This window comes from Notamacropus eugenii, chromosome 3 (genome assembly GCF_028372415.1).
Source record: "Notamacropus eugenii isolate mMacEug1 chromosome 3, mMacEug1.pri_v2, whole genome shotgun sequence".
NCBI lineage: Eukaryota > Metazoa > Chordata > Mammalia > Diprotodontia > Macropodidae > Notamacropus > Notamacropus eugenii.
Window position 1 is genome coordinate 210,045,623 of NC_092874.1, and position 26,890 is coordinate 210,072,512.

At 37.1% G+C, this 26,890-nt stretch overlaps 1 protein-coding gene, 1 long non-coding RNA gene, 1 other non-coding gene and 1 pseudogene across 3 annotated transcripts in view; 2 read left to right on the forward strand and 2 right to left on the reverse strand.

The window, feature by feature from the left end:
• Positions 1 to 26,890, reverse strand: part of LOC140533895 (uncharacterized) — a 149,211-nt gene that overhangs the window by 77,173 nt on the left and 45,148 nt on the right. The window contains exon 2 of the long non-coding RNA XR_011977094.1: positions 16,788 to 16,985. This is a non-coding gene — a long non-coding RNA (uncharacterized lncRNA). The remainder of the gene's footprint in view (positions 1 to 16,787; positions 16,986 to 26,890) is intronic.
• The window catches only part of SLC38A4 (solute carrier family 38 member 4), a 132,768-nt gene continuing 122,798 nt past the window's right edge, over positions 16,921 to 26,890 (forward strand). Inside the window, exon 1 of the mRNA XM_072654238.1 lies at positions 16,921 to 17,009. The gene's annotated coding sequence lies outside the window, so the exon portion shown is untranslated. The remainder of the gene's footprint in view (positions 17,010 to 26,890) is intronic.
• LOC140531062 (kynurenine formamidase pseudogene) overlaps positions 17,811 to 26,890 on the forward strand; it is a 48,435-nt pseudogene continuing 39,355 nt past the window's right edge.
• Positions 26,015 to 26,121, reverse strand: LOC140497871 (U6 spliceosomal RNA). Its single transcript, XR_011964882.1, has one exon. It is a non-coding gene; the product is annotated as a U6 spliceosomal RNA (small nuclear RNA).

The window sequence follows — 26,890 nt, forward strand, 5'->3', positions numbered from 1 at the left end:
ACAGAGCTTCAGGAAAACTTGTTCTCTGAGACTGTGCTCATTATCATCTAGAATTATTCTCCAGCCCCCCTCTCCCTCCCCCAATGTTGCTGTCTCCTTGAGATAAACAAGAGAATTACAGAATACAAGGGATATGTAAAATAGATGATACCCTTTAGGCTAACATTCTTTAAGACAATAAGACTGGCCAAATTATTAGGATGGGAGACAAGTAGATTGTTACATAGACTTGCAGTTTCTGTCTTTAAATACCCTGACCCTCAGATCAGTAAATGGAGTTGCCCTATCTTCTTCCACCTGCCCATGTCTTCTTATTTCACCTCTGTCACGGAGCCACGTGGGGACACAGGCCATCTGCCACAAATGGCACCTCAAACTGGGACCTGACCCAGGAAGGGGACTTGTCTTTCAGTGATAGTGGCCCCCTTGAAAGGAGCTCCATGTTGTGACAAAGCAACTAAGATAAGGGGAAGCCTGGAGAGCCTCTGTGGGGGCATTTCACTTTATCTGAAGGTTCATGCAGGCACTGTAAAATCTCAGCAATTTACAGACTTACAGGGAGAGCTTACTGTGTTAACAGAATCAAAAAGTAGATTCTATTCATAAGTAATCAGAGCTGACGGGCAGATAGCAAAAGTAAGGTTAATATGGGACAGATACTTTTTGAGGGCAGAAACACTCAGGCATGGGTCGACGTGGAGATGGAGAAAGAGGGAGAAGAGGTGGAATCCTGGCCAGCAGAAGCCTCAGCACCCCTGGAACTCTCACCTCCCACAGAGCTGCTGCCACTCTATATGCCTCCAGAAAGGATAAGACCAGCAGGTCCTTTATCCAAGGCTCATTTTCTGCCTATATCGCCATGGTCTCCTAAAAGTCAGCTATAACTTTTAGAAAAAACTTTCCAAGAGGCTGGGGAAAGAGGAGAAGAAACACCTTTGGAAATGAAGCTAGTATTACCAGTGACAGAAACCCCAGATCCTGATAACCCAGGAGGAGTTGCAAGAGAATTTACCCCTCTGAATTTTAAGGAATTTTTAATTTAAAGGAATTAAAACAAGGGGCAATCAATTATGGACCAAGTAATCCTTACATTCGGTCTCTTCTAGATAGCATTTCTCAGATAGTCCTATGCCCCACTAATTGGTGTAATTTAGATAAAACCACTTTTGAAAGAAGAGATTACTTAATGTGGAAATTTGAACTTCATAAAGGATGTTTGGAGCAAAGTAAAAGAAATCAAGCCAAAGATCTAATCTGTGCACAAGATTTCTGACAATCTGTCCTCAGTTTTTGAATTTTTTAATTTTCTGTATATGTGTTCTGTCTCTATATATTCTGTATGTGTGCATTTGTGTGTTAGTCTCTTTCCCATATTTTCTCTTTCCTTCCCCCTCATCCCTTCTCTGTGATGACTGCAGCATCAAGGAGTAGAATGGGAGAAAGAAAGAGAGAAACTAATCTTATGTTGCTAAAAGCAGTTTCAGATAAGGTATACAAGGAAATAATGTATGTGCAATTTTAAGGAAAGCATAAAAGTTTTGGAAATTGTTGGAAATTTGTGGGTAAAATTCTCTCTCTCTTTCTACCTTCTAACCCTGGCCAGGTTGTGAAGGTGGAGAGAAAGACAAGAAGAAATCTAGAAAACTTTTCCCTTCATATCAGAGAGGCAGACTGACTAGCATTTTAATTATCTCACGCCTCACCTAAAAGAGAAAAGTTTTGTATAATGGGAAATAACCAGAAGGTAGTGAAACATTTTAAGTGAAACATGTCACTCCTAATTGGATGTTTAAGACGGGTCAGAATTTGTTATGTTGCTTGGCACTAAGGCAAATACGAAAAATGCATAGATCTGAAAAAGAGACACCTCACAGATAAAGCTTTTGAATTCTCCAGTAGAAAGGAGGGGACTTGGCACCACTGGATAATTTTCCAGAAGTCTCCCTCACTTCATCTGATGGATTCAAAAACCCTTTCTTTCAAAGAAGTTCATAAGGAGTGGACACAGAAGTAAAATTTACTTGAGTAAAGGTTAGCACCATTAAGATATTTTTTTTGCCTGCAGTCCTGACTCTGATCATCCAGCTAGGACTACAGTGAATAGTTAGGACAGCTAAAGATAAAGATAAAGATCTTAGCATCCCAGATTAGATCAAGGGAAGAGAATGATAAAGAATAGTAGGAAACTTAACTTACCCTCCCCGAGAGTAGGGGTTGGACCACAGCAGCATGAGATCACAAGCCAACGAGCTTTTACATTTAGTAAGCCCAGTCTTCTATTGATAATTTTTATATGTGATGGTTTAGAAATGTAATTAATGGCACCTAAGGGTCACTATTTGTGTTACTGTTGTGCTTCTAAATTATAGTAAAATAGTCTTGTATTATAAAAGTTGAGTAACCCCTGTAATCCAGAAATAGTGTTAAAGAAACCAATTTCTAATCTGAATTTTGTTGAAACTAAAAGATGTTGGGAAAATTGTGTAAAACAAGTTATGTTATTTTATCATTCCTGCTAACCTTGTCTCATAATGTTTTGTTTTTTGTAATTGTCATTTAGAAAACCAGGTGTTTTCACCTTTGCCTGTTAAAGAAGTTTCAGTTAAAACAATTTGGCTATCATTTATAAAAGTTGTAAGATTGTTAATTTAAATTATTTGGAGTTACTGTTTAATGCTAAACCTAAAATTGTTAATTGATTACTGCGTGTAGAAAGAAAGGAATTGAATGAAAACTTTATTTACATTAGTTCTGCCCATTCAGAACAGTCCTCCTGTATGGTTGGGAGTTGGCACGCATGGAGCCTGTACCAATCTCCTTTATTTTGTAAAATTGCTAAGGCCCCTGGGAACCATCCCTGTGGGCAGAGTCATCAACCCCCTAAGAAATAAACTTGATTGGCTTATGCAAATTATAAACAATGAACAAGACTTGTTCAGAAGTTGTAATAAATAGAAAAGATTTTTAACATTTGGCTTTTACATCAGGACAAGTTTTAAACTTGAAAAGGAAGGATCTTAAATGGAATTCCCTTATATATGTATGTCCTGGTAAAACTTTATTGCTTATTGCAATTCCATGAGAATCGAAATGACTATCTGACTCTGAGCTGATTAGCAAATTTTGCTGTTTAAGGCAAAAGACATTTGGCACCATAAATATTTTTGTTTTGAGTTTGAATTTGGGTATAGTTGTTTGCATTAAAACAGTATTTGAGAGAAATGCCACAAGCTACTCAAAGGGAATATTTCCCACCTGACTATTCCTGAGTCTGGCTATGAAAGAGATACTGCATGACTGGAGAATTTTACCCTTATCTGAATTCAAACAAAGCCAAGGATGCTTTATCCTGTCATATTTGCTATGTCACATGTCTCTGCTTTCTCTTTCTATAGCAAATTTCTATGATCAATAGCAAGTGACCAACAAAACATGTGAGCCCCTTTTGTGTAATCTTAGTGGGAAATCTAACATTATTTTTTAGAACATGTTCAGGAATTTAAGTAAACTACTCATGACTCATCTAAGATGTCTCCATTGTTTAAAAGGACTTTATAAGCAGTAGTGTTTTTCTGTAATCAGTCTCTTACTGTTATGAGATTATATTGTACCTTTTTGACTAAAGTATTTTGTGATATCTAGGAATTCTGTGATAATTAAAAATTTGGTTTGTTCTAGTACCTTGGGAATTCAAATTACTTAAGGACATTTTTATACCCACTAAGCTTTAATGGATTTTAATTTTAAAAGATTTATTTTTGTTTCAAAGTAAAAAGAGAACTATCATTTTAAAGGTTTCAAACTAATTTTCTTTATAAAAGTTTAGTGACTGTTAACATTAGGACAAATTTTAAACCATTTTAAAACAAAAGAAAATACTTGTAGAAGAAATATTTTAAAACAGTCTCTCTTGTAAAGCCTACTAAATTTTCATTTTCAAGGCAATGTATTGATAAATTAATATGCAATGATGTATAAAGCAGAAAAGTTCTTGCTGTTTTAATCTTAATTTGTAGTCATTCCATGGCCTAAGCAAAAGTTAAAATTAGTGTTTGAACTCATTAACAACTTAATTTCTAAAGTTTTTCTTCCAGAGTGTATATAATCAGAGAAGGATAAACAAGCCTGTGAAAATTGTTTAATGTACATCTATTCAGTTATAAGGTTCAAGTTTGAAATCTCTTGTTTAAGAAAATACAGTTATGCTAGTGAAGAGTAATAACTTGTGAGCTATCTTGTCTGTGGTAGAAATATAAAGGAAAGTGAAGCAGTCTAAATGATGGGGTTTACACTCTGGCAACCTCCCTGAACTCCCCTTGAATCTTGCCACTTAACCTAGCCTTTCATGATCAAATTTGCAGACAGGTTCCCCCTGAATCTTCTCACTTAATCTGGCCTTTCATGTTCAAAACTGTTGCCCATGGCCTAGCCTGGCCTTCCTTTGTCTGTTATGTCATGGAAATTGTCTTTTATTTATACTCCTTTGTGCCTGTTTGGTCTTTGTCTAACCTCCGTGCCAGGTTTGTCTTTTCCAGAGTGCAAGCCATCAGTTTCCAGATAACTGCTTGGCTATGTACCCCTTGAATAGGACCATCGAGGCAGGGACAGCTCTGTATCCAATCTCAGCAGGAAGTAATTTCAGAAGCCAAGACCTTCATCCCTTACCCTTGTCTCATCTCATATACAACTGCCAGGGCCCATTTTAGAGGGAAATAGACAAACAGACAGCTTGCTCACACTGACAGTTTGAGAAGCTCAGCATTCCCACAACCAATTTCATCAGTCAGCTTCCATGCTTCGCAGGCAATTTCACATTACTAGAGAGCTAGCAAGAAGCATTGTAAAGTCTTGTCCACATTGCATTTCATTTTTGCTAGCTCCATCAAATACATCCATCAGTCCTCGAGGATGCAATCATCTTGAAGTATGCAAATGGACATCACATATGTCCCAGTATTTGGAAGGAATAAATACCTCCATGTGACTATAGACACATATTCAGGTTATGCTATTGCCACCCCACTGACTGGGGAAGCAACAAAATTTGCTATTGATAGTCTGTTTAAGTGTTTTGCAACTCTAGGTATTCTACAAATTATAAAAACAGATAATGGTCCAGCTTATATTAGTCAAGTTTTTACTAAGTTCTGTCTGTCATACAGAATACAGCATAGCACTGGCATCCCATATAATCCTACTGGTCAGGCCATTGTAGAATGTTACATTCGTGACATAAAAGCTCTCCCCCAAAAACAAAAGAAAGGGGGAGAAGAACGCAAAAGAATAAGGAGAAGAGTTGACATGGTGTTGTATACCATAGATTTCCTGACCAGATAGAGAGAGGCTTACGTCTGCTCAAAAACAGTTTTAAAAAGGCAAAACATGCCTCACTGATTGGAAAAAAGTCTAGGTGAAATGGAATGACCCAAAGAACATCTGAACTCTTAATGTAGGGGAGAGACTATGCTTGTATTTCTACAGGAAACGGTGAAGAGACGATCTGGATACTGGAAAGAAACATCTGACCTCTGTCATACATTGGAGAAGATAAGGATGGAGGAAACGAGGAAAGAGAAGTCACTCATTCTGCTTCTAGGCACCCTTCAGCTGACCACTGCAGCAGAAGAAACTGATCAAAAGGGAGATAGATGGATTTTTGTACACACTCTGCCTTGGGGTAGGGTGGTGACATGGGGAGAGGAGATAGAGGAGGTAATTATGATACGATATAGGTCAAAGGTTTTTGGAAAGCAAATTGACATAGATAGAAAAAATTTTTTGCTTTTATGATTGAGAAATAACATGCTTTAATTGTACTATCACTGAATGCATTGGTTCTTGTATAGTGAATACTACCATTATTTTTGTAATTATGCATCCTAAGTTTGCTTTAATGCCTACCAAAAAAAATAAAGGCTGGTATATGTCTGTATCTAATCAAACTTTTAATCAGTTAATGTTGAAAGTAAGACAGAGAAGATGTATAAGTTGCATTATTTTAGACATTGTAAGCTTTGTGGCAGCATTGGCTTCCTCTGTATCGATTGGTTTATCTGTAGATACCACTTAATGGATGCTTTAAGGCAAACTATTGTAGTGGTGGGAAATGAAGTTGATGTTCTTGAAAGAAGATTGTCCATGAGATGTGATTATAGGTTCCTTTCTATTTGTGTTATTCCTGTCTATTATAATAGCTCTACATATAATTGGACTAAGATTAGAAATAATTTGAATAGGATGTGGGGAATAGCAGTCTTGCTTTGGATTTTGAAGATCTTAATCAGATTGCTGATGATATAGATCGGGCCTCCAAGGAAAATCTTGACCCTGATGAAGCTGCAAATGTAATTTGGGATTATTTTGCTAATACAAGTCCCTTTTGCATCCCTGTTCCATTGGCTCATGTCTATATTATCTCTATCCTTTTGTTTCTCTGTATTGAGCCTCCTACTTATAGGTGCCTTCTCTCTCATGGGAAAGATCTTCAAAGCCAAGTACCTTCTCTCTGGTTACAGCAAAAGAAAGGGGGAATTGTTGAGGGCTAGGATGGAGTGTGGTGGCCAGTTCAGGATAGAACAATAAGACTGGCCAAATTACTAGAATGGGAGATGAGTAGATTGTCACATAGACTTGCAGTTTCTGTCTTTAAATACCCTGACCCTTAGATCAATAAATGGAGTTGCCATAACTTCTTCTACCTACCTGTGTCTTTTTATTTCACTGCTCTCATCAAGCCACGTGGGGACGCAGGCCGTCTGCCACATATTACTTTTTGTAGGTGGTATATGCTTTATTTACAAAACCCTAGAAATTCACACAAAATTGATTGCTTTTAGGATTTAAAAATTGATAGTGATTAGTAGGTGTTATCTAATAGCCATTAATAATAGAATTATTAGTAGCCAAGGATGATTAGCAATTAATAGGTATTAAAACTTTCAGCTGAAGCAGGACATTTGGGATATCTTATACACTTAAAAAAATTAATTGTATATAGTAGTGAGTCACAATTTCATATTCATTTCTCTTATTTTGTCTTTTATATATGGAAATGTACTCAGCTGTATAACTCTTGTTTCTGCCACCATCTTAGAAGCTGGGTTCCTTCAAGGGACTGGTGCCTGACTGCTTTGTCATAATGACTATGCTTTTTGATATGTACATATAATCTCACCTCTCTGTTTTCCTCACAAGTCATCTGATATTTAATCAAGATTTGCATAAGAATGTAATACCATTTGGTAAACATCCAGAACTTTTAACTGGACTGCCATGCTTGTTATCAAGATCTTCTATATGAAATAGAAGCCTTATTCCTGTGACCACACCTTCAGTGCTGTTTGGTCTTTGGGACATGAATTCTTCATCCCTATTAGTTTTCCCTTGCTAGTAGTAAAAACTGAATTTGTGGTCACTCACCTCTGGCAAGCAGCATCCAAGTGAAGCAACATATATATCAAAGGATTGTGGTTAGTTCATACCTGCACCTTCATTTCTTATGCATAATTTTGGGACTTCTTAGTAACAACTTCCTTCAAAGTCAGTAACTCTAGCTTGTATGGAGATAATGTTTAACTGTCATTCAAGTCTCTGTCAGTAAATGCAACTAATTTCAGTGACCATTACAACTCCCAAACCCTAGAAACTAGCATCTATAGATTGTACAGAAGACTTGTTTGGATCTACATAGGCCACTCTTTTAAAAAAAACAAACCTCTTTCTTATTTATTTATTTTATTCTTTTAAAAATTCTTTCTTTTTCTTTTTTCACTTCTGATCATTGGTACTTTTGTGTGTAACATTCTTTTTTTTGCATTTTTATTTTTTAAATTAATTTATTTGTTTTCAGTTTTCTACAATCAGTTCCATGAATCTTACATTTTCTCCCTCTCCCTCTTCCCTCCTTCCCTGAGATGGTATGCAATCTTATATAGGTTCTACACATATATTCTAACTAAATACATTTTCATCTTAGTCATGTTGCATGGAGGAATTAAAATGAATGGGAGAAACCACGAGAAAAACCAAACCAAACCAAACCAAAACACAAGTTCCATAGTTCTTTTTCTGGAGGTGGGAGGCAGTTTGCCTCAAGAGTCCATTGGGAACTTTTTAGGTCCTTGCATTGCTGTGAAGGGCTAAGTCTACCAGAAAAATTTCTCACATACTTTAGTTGTTACTGTGTACAAAGTTCTCCTCATTCTGCTCTTTTTACTCAGCATCAGTTCATATAAGTCCTTCCAGGTCTCTCTGAAGTCTTTCTGTTCATCATTTCTTATGGCACAATAGTATTCCATTACTTTCATTTATCACAACTTGTTCACTCATTTCCCAATTGATGGGCATCCCCTTGATTACTAGTTCTTGGCCACCACAAAGAGAGCTGCTATAAATATTTTTGTACATGTGAGACTCTTTCCTATTTTTATGATCTCTTTGGGATAGAGTCCTAGAAGCAATATTGCTGGGTCAAAGGGTATGCATACTTTTGTTGTCCTTTGGGCATAGCATAAGCCATTCAATACAAGAATGTGGCATTTGCCCTAGTCTTTGAGAACTTATTCGCAGCTACCTGCCCAATAGTTTGTAAAGAGTTTTGCTACTTTTAAGATAACTTTATTTTTCCTGACTTTCTTCAGTCATGAATATTTGAGAGAGGTTTTTCAATGATATTAATACAATTTTAAAAACACATTTGCAAAAATAACTGCGAAGTTATAGAAAAAGTCCTTCAAACTCAAAGGCTATTTGGGCATGACCTAAAGTCAGGAGAGATATTAATTTCTTTGGATTGATGTTCAGACCTTGTTGAAATACTATGTGACCCACACACTTGATAGAGGTGTGAAACTGGCATTTGTCAACTGAACACTTTAAGTCTATTCCTGCAGCTACTCACATCACAAATGGAAGTCCTGAAGATATCTCAAATTCAATTTGTGCAAAGAACTTGTTATCTTCCACCTTCTCAAATCCTTCTGTATAGCTAATTTCCCTATTAAGGGTACCTTCCAGTGTAATTCCTCTGGAATCCAGTCATTGAATTGAATGTAGTTCTTAAGTCTTTCAAAGTTTCTCATCTTTATAATGTCCTTGTTATTCTTATAAAAGTCCTTCTAGCGACCCAGGCTTGTAACATTTTTTTTATCCTCAACTCCACTCACTCTCATTCTATATTCTCAATTTGCTAACACCTCTTGTCATTTCAACCTTCACAGTATCTCTCTTATATCTCTCCATCTCTCATATAGTCATCCCTCTGGTGTTGGCTCTTGTCATCTCATACCTGGGCCATTGCAACAGTCTTCTAGTAAGTACCTCTTTCTCAAGGCTATCCCTAACCTAATCCATCATTTACTCAGCTGCTAAAATGACTATATCACTCCTCTATTCCCTATTAGCTCTGGAATGAAATATGAAATCCTCCATTTAACATTAAAAGCAGTTTACAATTTAGCATCTTCCCACTTTTTCAATATTCTTACACACCTCATAATATATTATAGAACAGAAGTCTTCACAATCATTAGGAATGGTTAAAAAAATAGAGAAGTAGATCAATGAAACAGACTACACATGGGAGAATTAGAAAAAAATGGAACTCAAAACTAGTGTTCAATAAACCACAAAATATAAATTACTTAGGAAATCATCCCCTATTTCACCAAAACTGCTGGGAAAACTGGAAAGCAGTCTGGCAGAAATTAGACTCAGACTAATATTTTGTATCATAATCAACAACAATTTCAAAATGGATATTTAACTTAATATTAAAAATACCATTTAAAATATAATGAAAAAAGCAGATCTTATACCTTTTAAAGGACCAGACTAATATTGAATTCTGTCAAATATCTAAAGGAAAAAAATAAATTCCAACATTGCACAAACTGTTTACAAATATAGAAAAATGGATTCTACCCAAGTCGTTATAAAATCTAAATATGGTCTTGGTAAAATAAATCAGATAGATGGACCAGAAAAGAAAAACTATAGTGTAATATCACTACTGAATATTGACACAAAATTTGAATAAAGTATTAGTGAAGAGACAAAAACAAATAAAATAAGATTATACACTATGACCAGATTGGATTTATGCCAAGAATTCAAGGTAAATCCAATATTTAAAAAATTATAAACATAATCAGCTATATTAATAGCAAGAACACTGAATAATATCAATAGATACTGAAATTTTTTGATAATATTCAATACCTATTTCTATTAAAATATTAAAAAGAAAAAGAATAAATGGATCTTCCTTTAATATGGAAAATAATATCTATTGAAACCAAAGACTAATATTATATATAATGAAAGGATCCTAGGCAATTTCTAAATAAGAATGGAATAAAAATATGTCCATTACTACTACTATTACTTTATATAGTGCTAGAAATATAATAATAGAAAAATAAAAATGCAGGATTTAAAATTGTTACCTTAAAGCAAGGTGATCTGATTGTCAAATTCTTAGAGATTTAACTTTAAAATCAGTGGAAAAAATAGCTCAGCAAAGTACTGGTATATTAAATAAATTCATATAACTCATTGGCTTTTTTATATATCACCAATAAAATCCATCAGAAAAAGGCAAGAGGAGAAATTCTATTTACAATAACTAGAAAATATATAAAATATTTGCAAGTCCACTTATCTATGTACATGTAGAAATGATATGAATTAAAATATGCTTTTTATGGAAATAAAAGAGGTGAATGATTAGAGAAGCATTATTACTCATGATGGAGATATGCCAATATAACAATTATAATTTTAATAAATTAACTTTCTTATTCAATGTGGTATCAACGAAACTAGCAAAAGATGACATTACAGAGCTTCCTCATCTGGAGGAACAAAAAGTGAAGAATCTTAAGGGAAATAATGAAAACTTATGGGAAAGAAGGGATCTTAGCAATATCAAATCTCAAAATATACTATGAAGTAGTCATCAGAGTTGTTTGGTACTGGTTAAAAAATAGAAATGTCAATCAGAAGAACAACCTATATTCTCACTATACAGAGCATTCTAAAATAGTAATATTGAGGGAGCCAAGATGGCGAAGTAGAAAGACGCACATACACATAGCTCCGAACCCACAAACCACAGAACGGCTAGAGGGGACCAAGCCAGGGCGAATTCTGCACCCAGAGACCACGGAATATTGGAGCGAGGGAGATTTCTGCTCCGGAGAGACCTGCAAACCTCTTGCAGGGGGTCCTTCGCGCCGTGGACTGGGCGCTGGGACGGGGAGCAGAGGGCAGCCCTGCCACGGCCACGACACCGTCAGGAAAAGATCCGAGCGGGCTACGGGGACGGGATCTCCAGCGGCCACGCGGGTCCCTCCACCCAGAGAGGGACCTCTCACAAAAGGTCGGTCGCGCTGCAGACGCGGAGCCCAACCCGGACCTGCGGCGGCGGCGGCGGCGGTGGCCACGGCTCCGAGAGGCACAGATCTGAGAGGGCTCCGGAGGCGGGATCTTCAGCGGCGACACGGGCCCCCCCACCAACAGGTGACTGACGGGGGTGGGTGGGAGAGTCTCTTTGGCGGGTTGAGAGGGGAGTGGGGTGCCCCCATGGCTTGGGCCCCCCTGGGAGGTGGGGGCTGAGAGGCGGCTGCAGACGGGGGCTCCCCAAACGGGCGGGAGCCTGGATCCATTGTGGAAGGTCTGTGCATAAACCCCCAGAGGGAACTATGCCTGAGAGGCGGCCCTGCCCCTGACCACCTGAACTTAATTCTCACACTGAATAGCAGCCCTGCCCCCGCCAAAAATCCTAAGGCGGGAAGCAGCATTTGAATCTCAATCCCCAAACGCTGGCTGGGAGGACCAGGAGGCGAGGTGGGTGTGAGGAGAACATTCAGAGGTCAGGCCACTGGTTGGAAAAAATGCCAAGAAAAAGGAAAAGAAATAAAACTATTGAAGGGTACTTTACCAGAGAAAACACACTTCCTCCCTTCCTTTCTGATGGGGAGGAACAATGCTTGCCATCAGGCAAAGACACAGAAATCGAGGATTCTGTGTCCCAGCCCACCCAATGGGCTCGGACCATGGAAGAGCTCAAGAGGAATTTTGAAAATCAAGTTAGAGAGGTGGAGGAAAGACTGGGAAGGGAAATGAGAGGGATGAGGGAGAAGCATGAAAAGCAGATCAGCTCCCTGCTAAAAGAGAACCAAAAAAATCTTGAAGAAATTGGCACCTTGAGAACTAGCCTAACTCAGCTGGCAAGGGAGGTGCAAGGGGCCAATGAGGAGAAGAATGCTTTCAAAAGCAGAATTAACCAAATGGAAAAGGAGATTCAAAAGCTCACTGAAGAAAATAGATCTTTCAAAACTGGAATGGTACGGATGGACACTAAGGATTTTTCGAGAAAGACAGATATCTCAGAACATACCGCGCAGATTCGAAAAATGGAAGATAATGTGAAATATCTTATTGGAAAAACAACTGACCTGGAAAATAGAATCAGGAGAGGCAATGTAAAAATTCTGGGACTACCTGAAAACCATGATCAAAAGAAGAGCCTAGACATCATCCTCCACGAAATTATCAAGGAAAACTGCCCTGAGAGTCTAGAACCAGAAGGCAAAATAAATATTCAAGGAATCCGCAGAACACCGCATGAAAGAGATCCAAAAAGAGAAACTCCTAGGAGTATTGTGGCCAAATTCCAGAATTCCCAGGTGAAGGAGAAAATATTGCAAGCAGCTAGAAAGAAACAATTCAAGTATTGTGGAAATACAATCAGGATAGCACAAGATCTGGCACCCTCTACATTGAGGGATAGAAGGGAATGGAATAGGATATTCCAGAAGTCAAAGGAACTAGGACTGAAGCCAAGAATCACTTACCCAGCAAAACTGAGTATAATACTTCAGGAGAAAAAATGGTCTTTCAATGAAATAGAAGACTTTCAAATCTTCCTGATGAAAAGACCAGAGCTGGAAAGAAAATTTGACTTTCTAACACAAGAATGAAGAGAACCATGAAAAGGAGAACAGCAAAGAGAAATCATAAGGAACTTACTAAAGTTGAACTGTTTACATTCCTACATGGAAAGACAATATTTATAACTCTTGAAACATTTCAGTATCTGGGCACTGGGTGGGAGTACACACACACACACATGCACACACGCACACATACATAGAGACAGAGTGCACAGAGTGAATTGAAGAGGATGGGATCATATATTAAAAAAAAAAATGAAATCAAGCAGTGAGAGAGAAATATTGGGAGGAGAAAGGGAGAAGTTATATGGGGCAAATTATCTCTCATAAAAGAGGCAAGCAAAAGACTTATTAGTGGTGGGATAAAGAGGGGAGGCAAGAGAAAAACATGAGGTCTACTCTCATCACATTCCACTAAAAGAAAGAATATAATGCACACTCATTTTGGTAGGAAAACCTATCTCATAATACAGGAGAGTGGGGGACAGGGGCACAAGCAGGGTGGGGGGGAGGATGGAGGGGAGGGCATGGGGAGGAGAATGCAATCCGAGGTCGACACTCATGGGGAGGGAAAGGACCATAAGAAAATAGAAGTAAAGGGGGACAGGATAGGATGGAGGGAAATATAATTAGTCCTATACAACACAACTAGTATGGAAATCATTTGCAAAACTAAACAGATATGGCCTATATTGAATTGCCTGTCTTTCAAGGGGAAGGTGTGGAGAGGGAGGGAGCTAAGGAGGTTAGAACTCAAAGTGTTAGGACCAAATGTAATGTTCTTACCACTGGGTAACAAGAAATACAGGTTAAGGGGTCAAGAAAGCTATCTGGTCCTACAGGACAAAAGGGAAGACGGAGACAAGGGCAGGGAGGGAGGATAGAGGAGAGAGCAGATAGGTCACAGGGGCAATTAGAAAGCCCGGGTTTGGGGGGGGAAGGGGATAAAAGGGGAGAAAATTTGTAACCCAAAATTGTGTGAAAATAAATGTTAAAAATTAATAAAAAAAAAAAAAAGAGAGAGCAAAGGAAAAAAAAAATAAAATCCCTAATATCAGAATCCACCATTTTATGTAATATGGAAAAGACAGAATATATTACAAGAGTTGTGAATTATTTTTAAATTGTATTTCAACACCAGGGAAGATCAAAGTTGATAATTGAATAGAATTGCATTAGAGAAGATTGGGAGAATATCCTACAGGTTGCCATCATGAAAGAGGAGTGATTTCTGTGCAAATGTGCATGTTCTTGCCATTCTCAAATAAGTGATTTGAAAATGTTGTAGATCTTTGATTTTCCTGTTATCTATGAGAAAGTACAACAACAAAAAAAGCTTTATTGAAAGGGACACTCACATTTTAGAGGAAATAAGGAAGATTTTCAGAATGCAGGAAAAAAAAAGAGCAGCTCAAGGATTTCTAAGAATTAGGTATTTTTTTCTTGGACCTAGTACAAACATTTACCATGTTTCCTCAGGCAGTTATGAGGCACTATTTGCATTATTTTTGAGTCATTCTACAGCAACAATAGTAGTAGTACTACTATTAGTAGTAGTAGTAATAATGACAGTAAAAGCTAGCTTTTTGGTGCTAGTTTTAAGTACTATTAATAGCAATTAACGGTTTACAAAGTGATTTATACATGTTAGTTCATTTGATCCTTAGAAGAGACTTGTAAGATAGTTGTTTTTATTATCAAGGCCCTCACTCTGTAAACTGTACCCCTAATAGAAAGTTGAGAGATGTCATCTATTCTGTACCATCTCATTCTACATGTATGAACTCCTAAATTGTAAAATGAAAATTATATTAAAATTTTTAGTCATTTTGAAAAAAAAAATAGTAATATTGAGTTCTATAAACCCAAAGGCCACAGATCCTTGGGGGTCAATATTTGACGAAAACTGCTGAGAAAATTAGAAAGCAATCTGTTAGAAATTGGGTTTATTTTTTAATGTGAATTAGCTTTTGCTTTAAAAGTTAATAAGCATTATTTTTTCTCTCCCTCCTGCCCTCCTCCCTTTTAAGGAAAAAAAAGAAAACTTTTTTAACATATGCATAGTGAAACAAATTACTACATAGGCCATATCAAAAAACGTGAGTCTCATGTGGCATTTTTTAGAAGATGAATGGCATTCTTTGTCATTGATCTTCTGGAATTCAGTCATTGAATTCAATGTAGTTCTTAAATCTTTAAAAGTTTTTCATCTTTATAATGTTCTTGTTATTCTATAAATTGTTCTCTTGGTTCTGCTCACTTCATTCTGCCCAATGCATCTAACTGTCCCCAGGTTTCTCTAAAAGTCTCTTATGTCATTTCTTATGGCTCCATTATATTCAAAAACTATAATTTATTCAATCATTTCCCAACTGATAGGCAAAAAAACCTGCTAAAATATTTTTGTACATTTGGCACTTTTCCTCTTTCTTTGATGGTCTAGAATTTCTATCTCTGACTCAAAGCTGGCACAATTAAGTAACTTTTTGGGAATAGTTCCAAATTGCTTCATAGAACGGCCAGGCCAATTCACAGTCCCAATGGTGCATAACTGTGTCTCTTTTCTCATAGCTCCTCCTCTCATAGCTCTAACATTTTTATTTTTTAAATCAACTTTACCAATTTGATGAGAGTGAAATAGAACATAAGTTGCTCTCATTTGAATACTCACAAGCATTTTGCATTTAACATTTCTTTTCTGTGTAGGAAGTAAATAACAGTCTCTACTACACATTGAGTGCATTTCTATTTCCTCTTTGGAAAGATCCCAGTTATGGAGGTAAAGCTAGGCTTAAAGGCAATCATCACATGATACAAATAGTGTGAAAAGAAAGAAAAGGAGCCTCATTCCTCATTGGAAGCCAAGCTCTTCCAAGATTGAATTTAGCCTGGTCCTGAGTTAAGAAAGGCAAAGAGTGAGCACCAGCCTCTTGGGCCCATAAGTGGTTCTAAAAATTAGAATGTTTGTTTAAAGTTGGAAAAAAAGAACGTGCAGTAGAGTTTACATGTTTTTTTTTTTTTTTAAAGAAGGAAACTATTAGAGAGTGCTAGAATCTTGATATTCTAATGAAAGCAGTAAAATAAAAAAAGTTATAAATTTTAGATGGATGAGCTCATGGTTGATACTAGCTGAGGTATGTCACTTGCTTTGGGAGTTAACCATAGCTTAAAAAGAACCTCACCCAAATTGACCATTGAAAAATCTAGAAAATGTCTATTGGAGCTTCATGTGGTTTGCTATCATGGTGGATCTGAGATCTCCACATATTTGTTTAAAAGAAAGAAGAATGGTGGAATACCAAACTTTTTTGAAAAGAATTTATATCCACTACAGGGCAGTGTCAATAGTGGTAGTCATCCAGAGCATGGAAATAATAACCTTAATCTATAGCCAGACATTATAATGATATTTGTTAAAAACAAGATTTTATTTACATTTTTACTCAATGTAATATTTTAAATTCTCAAACCCCATAACATTTCAGAAAGACAAGCCATTACCTCCTTATGTTTTGTTGATTGGGAAATAGATATATCAAAGACATTAGTGTCTTTTCATAACTATATCTAGAGTAATTATAAGGTTCTTCCTTTTAAACTAATAAAATATTCTTTAATGTTATAAAATGCTTTTTAATTCTCTGGGGAAGTTTAAATACATAATTCAAAGTAAAGAAAAGAGCATGGTTTTGTATGGAACAGATAGATCAGATTAATAAAATCATTATTAATTTGATTTTTATTCATTTAATTTACCGGTTAAAACGGAGCTTTGACTTGCAATTCCTATGACTCCCATGTTTCCAGGTCAATTAGACAGTTTAACTGTACCTGGGAGGATGCTTTTTGTCCACATGTCAGGTTACTGGTTGATGATTGGCGATTTCTCTGGAAGGGAGGGTCCTCAGGAAATGTGACACCGAAGGATGTGGCCCCCAATCAGTTCATAGAAATTTCCACTCCAGAAACGGTGAAAGGAACAGGCTCTTAATCCATGGTTTTCTCCCGAGTACTGCTCTACATACTGATCTAAGGAAGGAGAGAAAGAAAAAGGTGAGTGATTTTGAAATTAATTTTTTTTAGAACGAATATGATTTTCAGTATGCAGACATATCTGATCCCAACGGAGATGTTCGGAAGACAGCACACGTGTGTGACTAGTTCAATTTCAGGCTTGGTATTGCTGATTTTTAACTGTTGTAGTATTCACTCTTTAGGTGATTTTAGCAGACTTTCGCTCCTATTCACTCCAAGTGCTTTATTCTGGCATTCTTCTGGGAGAAGGGATTGATTTGTGCTACTTGTGTGTTGTCACCGAAAGCCAAGTCAGTTAATAGCAAAAGAAAGTTAAGTCGAGTCCCCCTCTTTGGTTTTTCACTTCACCCCTCCGCTTCCCCCGCTCCACACTCTTCTATCCTCACCCCTTCATCCTATCCTCTACCCTATAACACCACTAGTTTCAGAAATTGTGGCAAAGCACTATCTGATGCCCATCTATTAAAATTCTTGCTCCTTCTGTTGCTATCGCGGCGACCATCCGTGGAAGGGGGGAGAAAGCAAGGCGGGGGCGGGGGGGCAGGGGAAGGAGGTGGAGGGGCGGGGGGGAGGCTGATGCCCTTTGGGAATCTTCCACTCATGTGGATCAGGCTTGGTGAGGTGTTAACCTACAGTACTGGCCCACTACCCCCTCTTCAAAGGCTCCTCTAAAGTGTGGAGGGTTTTTAAGTAAGCGGCGTTCCTAAACAGAGCAGATGTAAACAGGGTCATCACAGTACACAGTACCCAGTCAAGAGAGACTCCAGCCTTCGACCAGGGGAGTAATTCTGATTTCAGAGAGGCGGTAGGTAGGCGAGGATGCGGATGGAATATGTCCAAATTGAAAGTGAAAGACTCGGGAAGTGCCGGGGCTGGGGTTTGAGAGTGATTGTTTTGTTTATGGCTATCTTTGTCCGGAGATTCAGAAGCCGTATGGACAAGAAGTAGTAGCTAACAGAAAAATGAGGTAGCAGAGACTAAGGGTTAAGATGAAAGTGGAGAAGGAGAGAAAGAAGGGAGGGACATGCCAGAGACGGGAGGCTAAAGAAAAGGGAGATATGGACGTTCCTGGGGGAAGGAAGGAGGGAGAATTGCAGATTCCAGAGAAACTGCCTCATCTGGGCATTTAGGATGCTGTGCTCTTTAGTTGGATGAAGAAAATCCGGGCTTGGAATGAAAGAAATATAGCCTTCTTTTCTTGGGGATTGCTAAAATTTAGAACATGGGGTGTATCCTAAAACTCTAAAGAATTAATTCGAACCTTGTAGAGATGGTCATTTAGTTCAACGCTTTTATTTTACAGATGAGGAAACTGAGGTCTTGTTCAAGATTACACAAATAATAATTATCTCAATTAGGTATGGAACCTATATAATCTGAAACCCATATTTTCTCCAAAACAACACAAGAAGATTCAATCCTCATTGACCTTGGGGAAGAGTGATTTCTGGAGGGGAGGAAAATGCCCAGGCAAAGAGGAAGATAAACCAGAGCGTGGGGTGGGAGGAGGAAACGGAGGGTATGCTGCACGCTGAAGGAAAAAGTAGAAAAGAATGCAGGGGTGGTGGCGGATACGGTGGGGAGATGGGGGACAAAGAGGGTGAAGATAGGAAAGACAAGTATATTTCCCTGTAGAATCATGAAAAGGCTATAAATACCTGGAACTTGTTTTGTAGGTGGGGAAGAAAAGTAATTTCTGGCCTTAATTTTCTTAGAAAATATACCTATTGCTTCCCTCTTTGGGTTCAGGCACACTCAAAAGTTTCAAACTTTGGTTGAAAACAGCAAAGCTTGTCTCCTTGTTTTATGATGCTACACCAAGTATCCCAGTCTGGCATAGAGGACTGCCACCCTGAGGCCATAGAGATGTAATAAGTGATCAACCAATCAATAAGGATTTCTTTCTGTGTGCCAGGCGCTGCACTCAAGGAGGTTATATTCTATTGGGGGAGACATTTGCTTGTAAGTGTATACAGAATCAATACATTAACTATTATCTCTATGCTGATGAGTCTTAAATGTACTTATCTAACCCTAACCTCTCTATTTATCTCCATTCTCACATATCTAAATAGCTATTGTACATTTCCAACTGGACGGCTATCTTAATCTCAACAAATCCAATGGTCCGACACGAATGAACACATTACCTTTTCCCCAATACCCTCTCCCCTTGCAAACTTCCCTGTTAATGTCAAGTGTATCACTATTCTCCTCCAAGATGTCAACTCACATGTTATTCTTGACTCTTCACTCTTATTTTTCTTACTATATCCAATCTGTTGTCAATTTTACCTTCATGTAAAATCTTTCCTACATACCTACTTCTCTCCTCTGCCACCATCCTAGTGGAAACCCTCATCTATCTTCTAGCTTTTTTAGTATCTCCAGTGCTTTAAATGTAGATGACATTTAATAAATGTTTACCAATTGAATGAATGACCGAGAATAAGATAGTAAAACAGAGGAGTTGCTTCCAATCACACTACCCCACTACTGTATGGGGATAGAAAAGAGAGGAGTTTCAGACACAGAATTGACAAGACTTGGAAAGTTTGGATGTGTGGCAAGAGGGAGAGTGAAGAGACAAAGGTAACTTAGGTTGCAAACCTGGATGACTAGAAAGGTGGTAGTGCTTCCCCCCTTATAAATAGTATTTTATTTTTCCCAAGTACATGTAAAGAAAATTTTTGGCTTTCAGTTTCTTAAATAAAATTTTGAATTTCAAATTTTCTCCTCCCTTCTCTATCCTCCTCCCTAAGACAGTGAGCAATTTGATATATGTGCAATCATGTAGAACAAATTTTCATATTATTCATGTTGTGGAAGAAGAAACAGAACAAAAGGAAAAAAAAAACTATGAAAAAATAAAGAAAGTAAAAAGAGTATACTTTTATCTGCATTCAGACTCCATCAGTTCTTTTTTTGGATGTAGATATCATTTTCCTTCATGAGTCTTTTTGGAATTGTTTTGGATCATTGTATTGCTGAGAAGAGCTGTCAGTCATAGTTGATCATTGCACAATATTGCTGTTACTGTGTACAGTGTTCTCCTGTTCTGCTTATTTCACTTTGTATCTTTATGTAAGTCTAGGTTTTTCTGAGTTCTACTTGCTTGTCATTTCTTATAGCACAATAGTATTCCATTACATTCATATATCACAAATTGTTTAGCCATTCCCCAGTCAATGGGCATCCCCTCAATGTCCACTTCTTTGCCACCAAAAAAGAGCCGTTATAAATATTTTTGTACATGTAGGTCTTTTCCCCATTTTTATGATCTTTTTGGAATGGAGACCTAGTAGAGGTACTGCAGGATCAAAGGACATTCACAGTTTGATTGCCCACTTTGAAGAATGGTTGGATCAGCTCACAACTCCACTAACAATGCATTAATGTCCCAATTTTCTCACATCTCCAACATTTATCATTTTCTTTTTTGTCATATTAGCCAATCTGATAGGTGTGAGGTGGTTCCTTGGTTGTTTAATTTGCATTTCTCTAATCAGCAGTGATTTAGAACATTTTTTAATATGACCACAGATAGCTTTGACTTCATCTGAAAACTGCCTGTTGAATCCTTTGACCATTTATAAATTGGGGAACTGTATTCTTACAAATTTGACTCAGTTCCCTATATATCTGAGAAATGAAGCCTTTATCAAAGACACACTGTAAAAATGTTTACCCCTTTTTCTTCTAATCTTGGTTACATTGATTTTGCTTGTGTAAAACCTTTTAAATTTAATAAAAAGTATCCATTTATAACTTGTAATGCTCTCTGTCTCTTGTTTGGTCATACATAAACTCTTCCTTTCTCCATACATCTGACAGGTAAACTATTCCTTACTCTCCTAATTTTCTCATAGTAGAAGATGGTTGTGCTTTTGACAAAAACATTGCAAAATGGATATCCCAGAAATATCCCCAGAAATCTAGATTAGACCTTAAAGAGCTTATTATTAAATTTTTAATGTGAGAATTTATATCTTAAAAATCAGCAAATGCTACAAATCAGGGATTGATTTATTATTTTGTTACTTGAGTAGATTTAAGATGAAGAAAAGGTTAATAATGCAAATTAAACTTACAAGTTTCTCATGGATATATTTTTTGGGAGAGTTGATTGTTAAATGATAACCAAAACTGAATTTATTATTTTACCGTAAATCCTTCACTTTTCTGAACTTCCTTTTGACAATAACACTGTCAGAGTCACAACCCCCCAATTATTACCATAGATTTTCAATTATTTTTCTTCTCTCTTTTAAATTCCTTCAAATTTTTTTTTTGATAAAATATTGCTCTGTCTCTTCATCTCTGCCTTGTATCTTTCTTCTACTAAAATACATGAACATTTCCACTTATTTTTAGTCTGGATAGCATCCTCCTACTCAACTTCCCTTTATTACAACCTTTCCCTTTGAAAATAGAAAGGAAGAATAAGATTAATTCTATAACAATGCAAAATTTGATTTTGATAAACATCTATTAATTGGCTACTATGACAACTACCGTTCGAGCTGAATATGGAGAAATACTGGGCCTTTGAGATGATTAATCTAAACAAACCAGCATTAAAAATCTTATTTCTTTTTTCCCCTCTAAATTACTTCATTTCTTCAACTCCCATGGATATAATTGCTATCTCTATGCTGATGATTCTCAGCCTCTCTGTGGACCTCCATTCTCACATCTCCAACTGTCTTTCAAACATCTTAAACTGGCTGTTCAGTAGACATCCTAAACTAAATACTTCCAAAATAAAACTCATTTTTCTCCCTAAATTCTTCTACATTTCCTAGTATTATGCAGGACAACACTATCCTTCCAGTCCCTCAGAGTTGCAACCTAGAAATTATCCTTGCCTCCTCACTATGTCTTACCTCCCCATATCCAGGCTATTGCCACAGTCTATTTCACCTTTGCAACATCTCTCAAATACTTTTCCTTCTCTCTTCTGATACTGCCACCAACCCTCATTACCTCATGCCTAGACTATTGCAACAGCCTGCTCATGGGTCTTTCTGCCTTGAGTCGCTCTCCACTCCAGTTCATCCTCTATTCGACCACCAAAGTAGATATCTCTTTTTTGTGTCTCCAGTAAAATTACTAATGTGCAGGTCTGACCTTGTCACTTCTCTACTCAATAAACACCACTGGTTCCCTGTCACCTCCAGGATCAATTACAGAATTCTCAGTTTGGCATTCAAAGCCCTTCATAACCTAGCTCCTTTCTACTTTCCCAGGCTTTTTTCTTCTTCAACATATACTTTTCAATCCAGTGACACTAGCCTCTTGGCTTTTCCATTGAGGTGCAACTCTGGGCATTTTCTCTGGCTGTCATCTATGACTTGAATCTTCTCCTTCATCAGCTACCATCCTTGACTTCCTCTATGTCTTAACTAAAATTCTATCTACTCTAGGAAGCCTTCTTTAACCCCTCTTAATTCTAGTGCTTTCTCTCTTTTAATTATTTCCCATTTATATTATGTATGATTTGCTCTCTATATATTTGTTTGCCCTCATTAGCTTGTAAGGTCCTTGAGGGCAAGAATATCATTTGTCTCTTTTTGTATCTTAGCATAGTGCCTGGCACATAGTAGGTGTTTAATAAATGTTTATTGATTGGCTATTCTCCTAATTACAACCTTTCTTCCATTGATATATTTTTGATATTCTCTTGAAATTTGGGGCCCTGATTTGTTTACTTGATATTGTTCTTTTTAAAAGCAATAAGTCCTCCTTAGTCTACCATAACGTTACTTGCACCCTTTCCTGCTTACCTCATGTTTACCCTGTCATTTGTCTTACAACATTCATGCTCTTTACAACACATATTCCTCAAGTCAGGGACTTTGCTGTTTGATTTGGCACAATTTTAAATCACTAGGTACATATACTATACCACCAAAATGATAAAGAAGAAAATATTAAGAAAAATACATGTTTTGTGGAGAGCTTGACTCTGTAGTGTTAAGAATTCAGCTCATTCTTTTCAAGCAACTATGGGGCTATACCTCCCAAATGACACTGTCTTCTTATAAGGTAGCCTTGCACAAATAAAGGAGGAAAATAACTATTACCAGCTGTAGGTATGGGCCAGTTGGAGCAGCATGAACAGTAGTCTCAATATCACAGAAAGGATTTGGGAGGCTCTTCTCTGTATTGGGGAAAAATACTTTGTAATTTTAAGAACTTGGAGAGGTGGAGCAGAATAACTGTTATACAGATTAGGGAAGCAGAAAGAACAGCAGGTAAATGGAAATGAAAAAGTTCAAAGAATTTCAAGAATAGACATGATTGGGCATCGTGTAGCATTCCAAATATTTAGCCATTTTAAGCTTTAATTAAACTTCCTTCCCTGACCTCTCCACCTAAATATTCTCCTGCATTAAATAAAAGGGACCTCTTCCCCATCAATACTCTGATCCCTTCAGAATGGGTAAAGAGGGAGGTGGTCAAAAGCAGTGCTACAACTTCCATATCTCCAGGGGAAAAGGAAGGCAAGATTCTTAACTAACACAGGGGCCTTTTTTGTTCTAAGTTTGGTAACAATCCTTAATTCATTTTCTTACTTTTGTTGTTGATGTCATTTTTAGGGAAAGGTCTGTAAAGGACTTTAGAAGATCATTTCTTTCAATTTTTAGTTGAGCTAAATGGAGATGTTTATCAGTTTGTTTATTTGAATGTGCTTCCACAAAAAGTAGACTCAAACTTTAGAAATAGATACGAACCTTGGACTAGAAAAGTGTGGTTCAAGTTCTTCCTCTAGTTGATATTCTGTGTGCTTTGTAACTCTTTAAGATTATAAATTGTACACAACAAAGTTCTCCATCCTGATCAAATCCCAGGTATAGACCTCTCATTTACAACTAACTTACTCTCCTTCCCCCTTCAGACCTGGCACAAATATCCTCTAACCACTTCCTAGGAACTTGATGTATATATTAAAAGTCAATCCTTGCCCATTAAGTCTATTTTTTTCAGCCAGTCTTGAAATATAGGAATGATACTTGAATTCTTGGATAGTGAGGGGCAATGTAGGGGATGATACCCTTCCATTCACCTGGCATCAAGCCATGAACTCAGGGATTCTGGCCAACACTGATATCTAGCCTCTCTCTCTCTCTCTCTCTCTCTCTCTCTCTCTCTCTCTCTCTCTCTCTTTCTCTCTCATCTGTATCTGGGGATGTATAGCATTTTTCATCCTCAGTCCTTCAGAGTTGTCTTGGATCATTGTATTGCTCAGAATAGCTAAGTCATTCACAACGGATCATCTGAAAATATTCCTTTTACTTTGCACATAGTACATATCATTATGCAATACCTCATGTAAGTTTTTCCATGTTTCTCTGAGAGCATTCTGCTCATCACTTCTTACAGTACAACAGTATGCCATCACAATCACTATTATAGCACAGTTTATTAATCCATTTCCCAATTGATGGGCATCCCACCAATTTCTAATTCCTTGTCCTTAGAAAAAGAGCTGCTATAAATATTTTTGTACATATTTGTCCTTTTCCTTTTGGGGATATGGACCTAGTAGTGGTATTGCTAGATCAAAGGGTATGCATGGTTTTATAATCCTTTGGTCATAGTTCCAAATTGCTCTACGGAATGGTTGAATCACTTCACAACTCCTTCAACAATGCATTAATGTCTCATTTTTTCCACATCCCCTCCAACATTTGTCATTTCCCTTGTCTGTCCTATTAGTTGATCTAATAGGTATGAGGTAGTACCTCAGAATTGTTTTAACTTGCATTTCTCCAATCAATAGTGGGTTAGAATAGTTTTTCATATGGCTATAGACAGCTTTGATTACTTCATCTGAAAGCTGCTCATATTTTATCAATAGGGGATTAGCTCTTATTTTCACAAATTTGACTCAGTTCTCTATATGTTTGAGAAATGAGGCCTTTATCAGAGAAACTTGGTTCAAAGATTTTTCACAATAATATTGTTTACTCTATTTTCCTCCATCCTATCCCCATGCCCCATTTAATCTATTCTCTCTCTCCTTTCACCCTGTCACTTCTCAAAAGTGTTTTGTTTCTGACTCACTCCCCCAATCTATCCTCCCTTCTATAAACCCTCTTCCCCTCCTACTGTCCTGTAGGGTAAGATCTATTTCTATACCCAAATTGAGTGTGTATGTTATTTCCTCTTTGAGCCAATTTTGATGAGAGTAAGGTTCAGTCACTCCCCTCTCTTCCCTTCCACTGCAAAAACTTTTACTTAACTCTTTTATATGAGTCAATTTACCCCATTCTACCCCCCCTTTCCCTTTCTCCAAGTATATTCCTTTCTTATCTCTTAATTTTATTTTTTAGATATCATCCATTCATATTCAACTCACACCTGTGCCTTCTGTTTGTATATACTTCTAACTACCTTAATAATGAGAAAGTTCTTATGAATTAAAAGTATCACATTCCCATGTATGAATATAAACAGTTTAAAGGTATTAAGTCCCTTGTGATTTCTTTTTCCTGTTTACCTCTTTATGCTTCTCTTGAGTCTTGTATTTGAAAGTCAAATTTTCTATTTAGCTCTGGTCTTTTCATCAAGAATGCTTAAAACTCCTCTATCTCATTGAATATCCATTTCCCCCCAGAAGGATTATTTATATATTTTGTTGAATAGGTGGTTCTTGGTTGTAATTCTAGTTCCTTTGCTCTCTGGAATATAATATTCCAAGCCTTTAATGTAGAAGCTCCTAAATTGTGTGTTACTCTGATAATTCACAATAAATGAATTGGTTCATTCTGGCTGCTTGCAATATTTTCTCCTTCACTGGAGATCTCTGGAATTGGCTATAATAATCCTGGAAGTTTTCAGTTTGAGATCTCTTTTAGGAGATGATCAGTGGATTCTTTCAATTTCTATTTTACCCTCTGCTTCTAGAATATTGGGGCAGTTTTCCTTGATAATTTCTTGAAAGTTGATGTCTAAGCTTTTTTTTTTGATCACAGCTTTCAGAGAGTTCAGTAATTTTAAAATTATTTCTCCTGAACAAAAATATGGAATGCTTAACAAATTTGCATGTCATCTTTGTGTAGGGACCAGTTTAATCTTCTCTGTATTGTTCCAATTTTAGTTTATCTGCTGCTGAAGTGAGCACTAGTCTTTCTTATACCTTAAACCACCTCCCCTGACTCCCTTCCCTGCTGCCCTGTTCTTCACCCCCCCACACACCATATACTCTTTGATCCAGTGACAATGGCTCCATTATTATTCCATGAATAAAACACACCATCTCTTATCTTTGGACATGTTTTCTAGCTGTCCATTGTGCTTAAAGTGTTCTTTCTCCTCATCTCTACCTTCTGGCTTCCCTGGTTTTCTTCAAGTCCCAGATAAAATCCCACCTTCTGCAGGAACTTTCCCAATCTTTCTTAATTCTAGTGCCTTCTCTTGTTGATTATTTCCCATTTGTCCTGTATACAGCTTGTTTGCACATATTTCTTTGCTTGTCTCCTTCATCAGATTGTGACCTCTAAAGGACAGGGGCTGTCTATGGTTTTTCTTTAAATCTATAGAATTTAGGGCAGTGCCTGGTACATAGTAGGCACTAATAAATACTAACTGACTGACCTACTCATTATATATATCCTTATTGTCTTTCTCATTATAACATAAACTTTGTAATTGGTATTGGTATCTTCAGTGCCTAGCACAATGTTTGGCACATAATAGATGCTTAATAAATAGTTGCTGACCATTTTTTTCTCTAACTTAAAAATCCCAAGTTCTGATAATTATTCTTCATATGACATGGATTTGGGTTCTTCACATCCATGATCATCTTATATGTGCTCCATTTTATCCATGTCTTAAAATATTGTATCAGAACTGCACATAATATACCAGCTATAATCTGAAAAGCACAA